This window comes from Elephas maximus, chromosome 9 (assembly GCF_024166365.1).
Source record: "Elephas maximus indicus isolate mEleMax1 chromosome 9, mEleMax1 primary haplotype, whole genome shotgun sequence".
NCBI lineage: Eukaryota > Metazoa > Chordata > Mammalia > Proboscidea > Elephantidae > Elephas > Elephas maximus.
In genome coordinates, this window is record NC_064827.1 from 121,236,192 (window position 1) to 121,246,575 (window position 10,384).

Genomic DNA, 10,384 nt, shown 5'->3' on the forward strand with positions numbered 1-10,384 from the left:
CTCGACATTCATCAGCAAGTTTCAGAGTCTCCTCTGACATCCATCTTTGTCTTGTCTTTCTTTCCTGTCTTTTCAATGACCTCTTGCTTTCTTCATGGATGATGTCCTTGATGTCATTCCACAACTCGTCTGGTCTTTGGTCACTAGTGTTCAGTGTGTCAAATCTATTCTTTAGATGGTCTCCAGATTCAGGTGGGATATACTCAAGGTTATATTTTGGCTCTCGTGCACTTTCTCTGATTTTCCTCAGTTTCAGCTTGAATTTGCATAAGAGCAATTGACGGTCTGTTCCACAGTCAGCCCCTGGCCTTGTTCTGATCGATGATAGTGGCCTTTTCCATTGTCACTTTCTGCAGATGTAGTCAATTTGATTCCTGTGTGTTCCATCTGGTGAGGTCCATGTGTATAAATAGTCTCCGTTTATGATGGTGAAAGAAGGTATTTTCAATGAAGAAGTCGTTGGTCTTGCAAAATTCTATCACTCGATGTCCAGCATTGTTTCTATCACCAAGGCCATATTTTTCAACTACTGATCCTTCTTCTTTGTTTCCAACTTTCACATTGCAATCACCAGTAATTATCGATGCATCTTCATTGCAAGCCCCCATGTGTCTGTCAGTTTTTCATACTGTGGGGGCTTGCACGAGTTGCTGTGATGCTGGAAGCTATGCCTCCAGTATTCAGATACAAGTAGGGTCACCCATGGAGGACAGATTTCAGCTGAGCTTCCTGACTAAGATGGAGTAGGAAGAAGGACCCAGGAGTCTACTTCTGAAAAGCATTAGACAGTGAAACCTTATGAATAACAGCACAACATTGTCTGCTGGAAGATGAGCCACCCAGGTTGGAAGGCACTCAAAAGACGACTGGGGAAGAGCTGCCTCCTAAAAAGAGTCAACCTTAATGATGTGGATGGAGTCTAGCTTTTGGGACCTTCATTTGCTCATGTGGCACAGCTCAAAATGAGAAGAAACAGCTGCAAACATCCATTAATAATAGGAACCTGGAATGTACAAAGCATAAATACAGGAAAATTGGAAATAATAAAAAATGAAATGGAACACATAAACATCAATATCCTAGGCATTAGTGAGCTGAAATGGACTGGTATTGACCATTTTGAATCTGATGATCATATAGTCTACTATGCTGGGAATGACAACTTGAAGAGGAATGCTGCTGCATTCATCATCAAAATGAACATTTCAAGACCTTTCCTGAAGTACAACGCTGTCAGCGATAGGATAATATCCACACGCCTACAAGGAAGGCTATTTAATATGACTATCATTCAAATCTACGTGCCAAGCACTAAAGCCAAAGATGAAGAAATAGAAGATTTGTATCCGCTGTTGCAGTCTGAAAAATTAAGAAATGTGAGACCAACTTTAATCCAGCTATCAGAGCAGTAGTGGTTTCTGGATGGGCGGGTGTAGGGGAAGCAGAGAGAGGCTGAGGAGGAGAGTTCCACAATGATGGCCTCCACTCAAAAAATGTCCTTACTGGCATTAACAACACTGGTGGTGTAGTGGTTAAGTGCTATTGCTGCTAATCAAAAGGTTGGCAGTATGAATCCTGCAGGTGCTCGTTGGAAAGCCTAACGAGGTGTTCTACTCTGTCCTGTGGGTTCACTGTGAGTCAGATTCGACTTGAATGCAATGGGTTTTGGCACTAACATAGTTTCTTATCCCTGTAGAAAGATATTTTGACTCAAGAGGAAATGTTGTAGAAAAATGCAACAGCAGTGATATTGTAGTGGGAAAGCAGAGAATTCATCCAGAGGAGACAAGGGTTCTTCTTTCCTCTTTGCTACAATTATATGAGAAAGTCATTTTATAACGTGGTCCTCATGAATTGCCTCATGATTTCTGAGTGTTATCTGAATTATAACAAAACTGATGGGACCCAATGAATATTTCTATCTACAGCATCCATAGTGTTTGCCCAACCACTGTGAAAAAGCGCCTCCATGCAGATTCTGCCTCTCTGGATATTACTCTGCAGCCAGGAGGTACTTTCTTTGTATTCTCTGGCAGCCACAATGGACAACTCTACTCACAGCTTAGATGATGCACTTAGAGAGAGTCAAGAAAATCATCCTAATATTTTTTAAAGCTACTCATTCTGATTGATAAATATTGGTGACTTTTCTTGGGATGTGAACTTCTATCATAAGGCAACCTTAAAGGATGTTCAATCCAGACTTTCCTATTACGGGAATGGCCAGGCAAATCATTGTATCTAGGTACTCAAGAAAAGCAGGATTGCTCCGTGATTCTTCTGCTTGTCAGTTAGTCAATCGATTTTTTTCCCATGATATATGCTCAAAGATTTAGGGCCATTGGATTTCAATGAGTCAACTCAAGGCCAATGATTCAAACATTGCGTTCTGGAGATACAATCATGTCCAATTCTGCAATTTCTTTTTCTAAATTGAAAATCTCTGAACCTGGAAGCATACGTGATTAAATTAGCCCATATGAAACTTACCAAGATTGGCCATGAAAGGGCGAAGCCAAAAGTCCTTTGGACCCGGCTCCCTGACCATTCTTGTGGAAAGGTCTAAAGCAGACATTGCCCACTGATAAAAATCATCTCATATCTCCCAGCTCTGTACATCATCAGCCCTTGCAGCAGTTTCCTTCATGCAGTCTTGCTGTGGGATTTTCATTCCTGGGTCAAGATGCTGAGACTCTCCTATTCCTCTCTCCTAAATCTCAGTATCCATGTCTTACCACTTACAAATTAAATAAAGCAGAGAAAATCAAGCACACAGAATCATGAAAATATACCACCTATGTATAATTTATATATTGCAGTCCACAAAGTGTTCTCAATATACAAAACAATGTTGAAAAAGAAGAACTAACTATAGGACACACACTTCAAGATTTAAAATTGCACTACGCACATGCAGTACACTAACCATTATGGTTCTGCCATAAGAATAGACATAGAGACTAAAGAAATAGTATTGAGGTTCCAGAAATGAATGTTTATATCTTTGCTCACTTTGTTTCAACAATGATGCTACGTCCATTCAGTGTGTAAAGAACGGTCTCTTTAACAAATGATGTTCAGACAACTGGATCTCTACACAGAAAAGCATGAAGGTGAACACGTACTCCACACCATATACAAAAATTTACTCTAAATGGATAGATGACCTAAATATGAGAACCAAAATCACAAAACCCTTAAAAGTAAGCATCAGAGTTATATTTCATGTTTTTTTCCCCCACACTTTCGTAGATATGACATAAGAAACAAATAGATAAATTTCTTTTGGTGCAATTTAAATCTTTTGTGCATCAGTGAGCACTATCAAGAAAGTGAAGACAGCTACAGATTGTGAGAGCATACTTGGAATCTCCACATTCCTTAAGGGTTTCTTGTTCAGAAATATAAGGAGTGCCTAGAACTAAACACAGAAACACAAACTACCGAATTTAAAAAAATTGGCGAAAGGCATAAACAGGCATTATTCCAAAGAAAATACAAAAGGCCAGTATGCACATGAAAAGAGGCATCATCAGTCATTAGGGAAATGCAAATGAAAATCACAATGAGGTATCACTCCATGTCCCACTGATGACTATTGCCAGAAAAAAACAAACAGAAAAGCTTTAGTGAGAATGGAAGAAGCTGGGAGCCATGTGCATTGCTAGTGGGCATCTGAGGTGCTGCAGCCACTGTAGTACACAGTTTGGTGGCTCCTCAAATAATCTAACAAAGAACTGCCATATGACCCTGTCATTCCACTCTAGGCATATACACAGAAGAATTGAAAGTACAAAAACACATACTTGGGCACTGACATTTACTGCACCATTATTCACTGAATCAAAAAGGTGGAAATAAGACCATTGTCCATCAAAAGATGACTGAGTACACAAAATGTGACAGATAGATACATGCAATATTATGTAGTCATAAAGAGCAAGAAGGTTGTACTTTGCAATAAGCAGATGAACATTGAAAACACTGTTCTGAATGAAATAACTGAAATCCCAAGAACAATTATTGCATGATCCCACTTACATGAAAATCTACAATATGCGAAGACATAGAGCAGTTTAATGGCTAGGAGGGCTGGAGGCAGAAAGCATGGGGGGTGATTTCTAAAAACAAAGGAACAAAATCAACAAAAAGAATATTCAAAACCAAATGAAAAGAAACCTACGAAATCCTAGCAGGTATTATTGATCAAATATTTTATTTCAAATATGTGATGTTTTACAATATAAAAGAAGGCCAACCACCATTCTGCCAACAAAAGAGTACATATAGTACCAACTACAGTCATCATGTTGGGAATAACATATGAAGCAGGCTGGCCAGGCTACAGGGAATCCATTTGTATTACAGAGAAGCAGTTACTGCATCATTCCACAAAGAGGTATCAGTACACTTCTGGGCAGCAGAATACACCATCATGAAGGACACTCACCATAACGTACACAAGTCCTTGGGTGGGTCCGAGTGAGGTAGGAGGTGTGTGTGCAGTCACCTGGGGTCCACCATGGTCATTTGACATCATGTGGTATGTTTGAAGCTGCACATGACATGGGGGAAAATAAAGAAGGTCAGGACACCGTGTCAGAAAAACAGGATGCTGAGATGAGGCTCGCAGTGCTAGCAACATCCTGAGGCTTCAAAAAAGAAAGAACTGAGGGAAGTAAGAGCCATGTGTATTGACAGGTGGGCTTCCCCAAGCTCTCTAGATCTACCCTCCCTCAGGGACAGGGCTTCCCCACGGCCTCCCCTGTCACCTACCTAACCCAAACCACTGCATTGCTTCTGCCACTCCCACTGAACTGGCACACGCCTGCCTGGGAAGGTGGGATCCAAACCAAGTGATCAGACACACCACAGGAAACCATTCCATTCTATTTTTTGGATCCTGAGGCCACCTGTGACAGAAGCGACAAGGGGTGTGGTTGGGAAGCCCTACTATAAGAGTGGAACTGTCATCTTCCTCCAGATTGTTCAAGGAAAACAGACCAGTTCCTCATCTCCCTTACCTGTCAGCTCCCCTGAGCCAACAAAGCTAGACCAGGCCACACATACCTACTCAGGTGTGACTGAGGCCTTCACCTGCATCTCACGCCTCTCAGCACAGGGGCATATCAGAAGGTTCACCCTACCCACAACCAAGGCTGGAGGGATTCTGGCTGTGCAAGTCTGCATCTGGCTGTTTTTCAGCTAACTGGGGTCCTGTCATTTCAGGGTTCTTGCAGTCCTCTTTTCCCAGCCCAGGTGCTAACACTGTGTTTTCCCTCCCTTCTGCTTATTGGTGCTCTTTGACTTTAGAAAGGCTCCCAAGCTCTGAGGGGCAGACTTTTGGTGGGACTGGAAGCCAGGATTGGTCAGGTGCACCTTTCTTATCAAAGTGACATCTTGCATTTTTACAACTGTAAGGACATCTTTTGCAGCAGATTTGCTCAAGGCAAAAGTCCTTTGATGTCCTGACTACTGTTTTCATGGTTGTGGACTGTTGATTTAAGGGGCATGAAATCCTTGATAACTTCAAATATGTCTCTATTTACTTTGTTTTTCCAGTGTGAAGATTTTCATTTCCATTATGTTCAAGTGTAATCCACACTGAAGGCTGTGGTCTCTGACCATCAGGTAGTTCTTCAAGGTTTCTTCATTGTCACCATGCAAGTGTCATCTGCGTATCCCAGGCTGTCAATGACATTCCTCCAATGCTGACGCCCCATTCTTCTTCATATATTCTGGTTTCTCAGGTTATTTGTTAGGCATAGAGATTGAAAAATGAGATGAAAGGATACAGTATTCCCACGCCTCTTTCCCATGGACATATAGAAGGTCCTAAGTCCCCCAAATGGTCCACTCACAATCTCTAATAGAGTACCCCTACGACGTCTATATGTTCTTCCTTAACACATTCTAACGATACACAGGCAGACACACAGACAGAAAGACACATGCACATGTACACACACACACACACACTGACCAATGATGTGTTGGTAAATATTTATCCATTCACTCTCCATTGCGAGTGTTGCAAGTCTGCTTTGTAAAGACTGACAACTCACCTGATAGAAGTAATCCTGCCACGGTTGATTTCAAGGTACCAGCCTGATGTCACTGACCCCTAGTGGGCAGAGATAAGCACCACCTACTATCCCAAGTTAATAGGAGCCAATGCCAGCATACCTGATCCACTTTCCTATTAACATGTACACACATTCCACCTGCGCCATGAGAAGGACCTTTAACTCCCACCCATAATATGTAAACCAAACGTCACTATATATCTCCAGGACACACAGCTCACAACTCCTGAACACACACATATAACTAGGACCCACAACTTGAATATACGAACATACTACACCTTACTGCTTATAGTTTTACAACAAAAACCCTACAGACCACGAACACTCACAGTCATTACTACGACGATGTATATACTCTTCACACGTGCCTGAACACACACGTACAATAAACAGTACACATATATACTCACTGAACACTGTACACACAATCTAGCTCTCTAACACCACCAAGTTCAAAATCTCACTTCATAAGCCACGCTAATACAGACACACACCAAAACCCACATCTCTAAACACTAATAATACACAATTCCAAAATGCAGGCACCATTTATATAAACCCTCTCAGTTTCCAAAGGTACATCCTGAATCTCCCACATCCTCCAGAACACCCCTGAAAACTAGTGAAACCAAATAAACACACAACCACATACGACCTTTAGTATTAACATATTTAAGTATACCACATGAACACTGAAAATGCACACACAAGCTATACCACCAAATTCTGCAAGAATTAGACCAGAATAGGCACAAAGAGGAATGCTGTCTGTTTTCATACAGACACAAATCCCCCAAACACTCACCTAAAACCCAACCATGTGTATACAGCCCACACATTCAAGGATGCAGATGAAACTCCAAAATACCAACAATCCTTGCACTCTAGCTAGTATACACACACAACCCATGCCCCTAAGTGGCCACGTGTTCATACATGCCAGACACAACACACACAGACACATACGCACACACATATAGCCTCAGTTTCTCAAAGTATACATCACCCAAAACACTGTAGATTATCACACGTCTCTAGAATACAGCCTCACTTCCCCAACCTCCGAACGTGCCCAAACACACACATCTAGAAACACCCTAACATTCTCCAAAGAAACACATGTAGAATACTCCAAGAATAATTCACCCACCCACTCATGACTTCCACACGCCAGTATATACTCCCCACTCACAATGAAATATCTCTTGCACATCCTGAATAAATACACCGGAACCCCGTTCCAGGTCCGTATCTCACGTTCCAAAGCTGCCAAATTCTCAATATCTCACACATAACCATATCAACATGCCTCTACTACATGTAAACACAATTCTCCCACACCCTATACAAACACACAGCCCCATATTCTCATCAGACACACTGTTCTCATTTTCCAGAATACACCATACTCTCTACTGAAAAAGAATACACATAGCCCTGGAAAATATTCGTCCAAACTGCCATGCCCCTTCATGAAACACACAAGTTCTTTACCCATACAACTGGCCTCACACCCTAAATCGAACCTAAATTATCCAGGGTACTGAAAGTACGCAACAACGACCTTGTATCTTCCAACACCAATATAACCTCACAATGCCTGCCCACACATAATCCAACAATCCAAAATACTCAAACAGAAATCAATTTCAATTTTTCTAGTGTACATAATCACACAAACCCCAGACCGAACATACAAGAATGCATGTGCAACTCCAGAAAAGCACCCAAAGCAACACAACTGTACAACATACCCTGACTACATACCAGCGATCCTCGCTCACTCCCCAAATATACAGAAAGAACAGGCCCTACACCCAAACTAATACACACAGGCACACTCCCTCAGATGCCCAAATGTACAGCAGAGAAACCCATTCCAAACCTGCTGTTAGGTACACAGGATGACCCAAAATTCATGGCAAGAGGGCCACACCGTAAGTATTCCCTCGAGCCACAAATTGTAAAGAGCTCACCTCCAAGTCTCAAGCCTGTATTCATGCCCTGCACATTCCCACAAAACACACTCATACTGAACCACGAATATTCTTACAGACACCGCCAACCCACACATACAAATATCAGTTTTGCAAGAACCCATTCACACATACACAACCCCCAAACTGTGAATTCACGGAAACACATGGCCAACAGAGTCCCAAATAACAGGCACAAAAGCACCCACACCCCTCAATTCTCACAGTCCCTACGAAGCTCACAACTACATCTCTGTCCAATGTCAAGATATACACAACACCACACAAGTATCCACCCTCAGAAATCAAACACAAAACTCTCTCATCTCCTCAAGTACAAACACTGACCCCCGACAGCCTCTTAATATACACACGTGCCTCACATTCCAAATGCACCCACTGACACTCCCTCCACTCCTCCAGGATAGAAACACAAATACAGTAACTTACAGCCTCAAATGCACACAGAGTTGTGTGCTGGCAAAGGATTACACACCCTCATTGGCTTTCTGCAGAATTGTACACACATACAAAATGTCCCAGATACACATGGAGGAGTGACACACAATTTACTGGTCTCAATCAAACATGCAATACTTCAGACTGGAAATCTTTTATACACACATCATTAGCAGGAGGCTTTTGTAGATCTTGGCAAACCTCTTGCATCCTTAACCCACCATGCTTGCAAGTCAATCATGACTCCACACACGACACTACAAATAAAAGCCTGATTTTTAATCAACTCAGCAAAGTCACTCACTTCCTGAGCAAATCAGTGTCATTTGAACATGAAGGTTGGTTGACATGTTTCTTATGTTAACAAGGAAGACCTAAGATAAGTAAGGTCGTAGGCTGGAACTTGACTGAATTTTCTTTGACAAGAGATCTTTCTTTGCTTAAACAGAGAGTGCTTTTCAAATCCTGAAAAATTGTTCAAAATTAGGTATTGCTCACAATGTAACAGATAATGACTTGACACACTTGTCAGTTTAAAGAGGCATTATTGAAATTTCCCCCTCATTTTAAGTCCGCCAATTAGGAAAACAATCACTGCAGTCCTGGGGTGCAGCGTTTGCCATTTCCCGTGGTATAAATACTGCCAGCACAGGACAAGCTGGCAACCTGAGGGCGCTGAATTCTACACAGTGAAAGGGGGTCTCCCAATGCAAAACCCACGCCTGCAAATAACCCAAGAGCCTATTGGAGGGTAAAGCATAGCAGCAACATTACCAAGGATGTTTGCGTGTCCCTTACCTTCCTTTGTAATAGAACTGACCGAGGAGACAGCGGAAGAGCGGTGCGCTCCTGTGTGCAGGGTCTGAGGCCTCCCCTGGCACAGCCCCGCCCAGCCGCGAGACCTACCTTTAGGGACCCTGCCTCCCCTGCTCCTGCCGCGCGCCTCCCTGAAGGGGACCTTCTGCAACTGACGCCTGAGGCCGTTAGAGGGCGGCAGTTCGCGCGCCCCAGAGCCCTGTCCCGGGAGGTGGTGCGCATGCGTGAGCTCCTAGAGCAGGGCGGGCTGGGCCTTACAGCTTGAGGGTTTCTTACCTAAAGCAAACCGTTTGTTGTGAGTGCATTCTGACTCACAGCGACTTCGTAGGACAGAACTCTATCATCCAAGGGCTGTTTTAGCCTCAGGCAGCCCTGCTGATAATTCAAGCCTCCCAGACTGCCTTGCAATGAGAAATGCTTGATTTTCACATCACCTGCCTCTGCACTTCCTACTACATTGTATTTGCGTTTTTACATGCCCTATACCGTACTCTCACTGTCCCTGGCTCTACAAATCTTCTAGGAATGCATGCTAACATATCTCTTAAGGGAAAGGTCCTCAAGATGTGTACTTCAGTTTACTTTTCTCCTGTTTTGTGATTAGGAATTCGTCTCAGCCAGTGTTACTTCCTTCCTGTCTACATAGCAGGTAATGTGGGGGAAAAAAATATTCATTTTTTTTCATAATATAATTATTCCTGTTAGCCCTTTAAAAAATCCTCACCAGAATTGCATCATTGTATTCCTTTTTAAGGTTTTTTGTTTTTTTTGTTTTTAATAAAAATTTCAATAATCAGATACTCTTTTTCTGGAAATTGCAAGATTTGTATTATTTCTCACTCCCTTGGATGACTCCCTGCATGACCCTACAGAGCCAACACATGGAGCCTCCAAGTGCACAGGCTGAGAGAGAAATCACAGTAGCTGAATAAGACTCAGTCATCACATTTTGTCATTTCCTCCAATGCTCTGAAGTTGGGTGGAAGATCGTCTGTTGTCTGTGCTCTATGACCCAAGAGCAGAGATGATTTTTATCAGTGGTCA

At 42.5% G+C, this 10,384-nt stretch overlaps 1 long non-coding RNA gene across 1 annotated transcript in view; it reads right to left on the bottom strand.

The window, feature by feature from the left end:
* LOC126082772 (uncharacterized) overlaps positions 1-8,928 on the bottom strand; it is a 421,330-nt gene extending 412,402 nt beyond the window's left edge. Inside the window, exons 1-2 of the long non-coding RNA XR_007518643.1 lie at positions 5,550-8,928; positions 4,451-4,555 (exon numbers count right to left, since the gene is read on the bottom strand). This is a non-coding gene — a long non-coding RNA (uncharacterized LOC126082772). The remainder of the gene's footprint in view (positions 1-4,450; positions 4,556-5,549) is intronic.
* Positions 8,929-10,384: the final 1,456 nt, after the last annotated feature.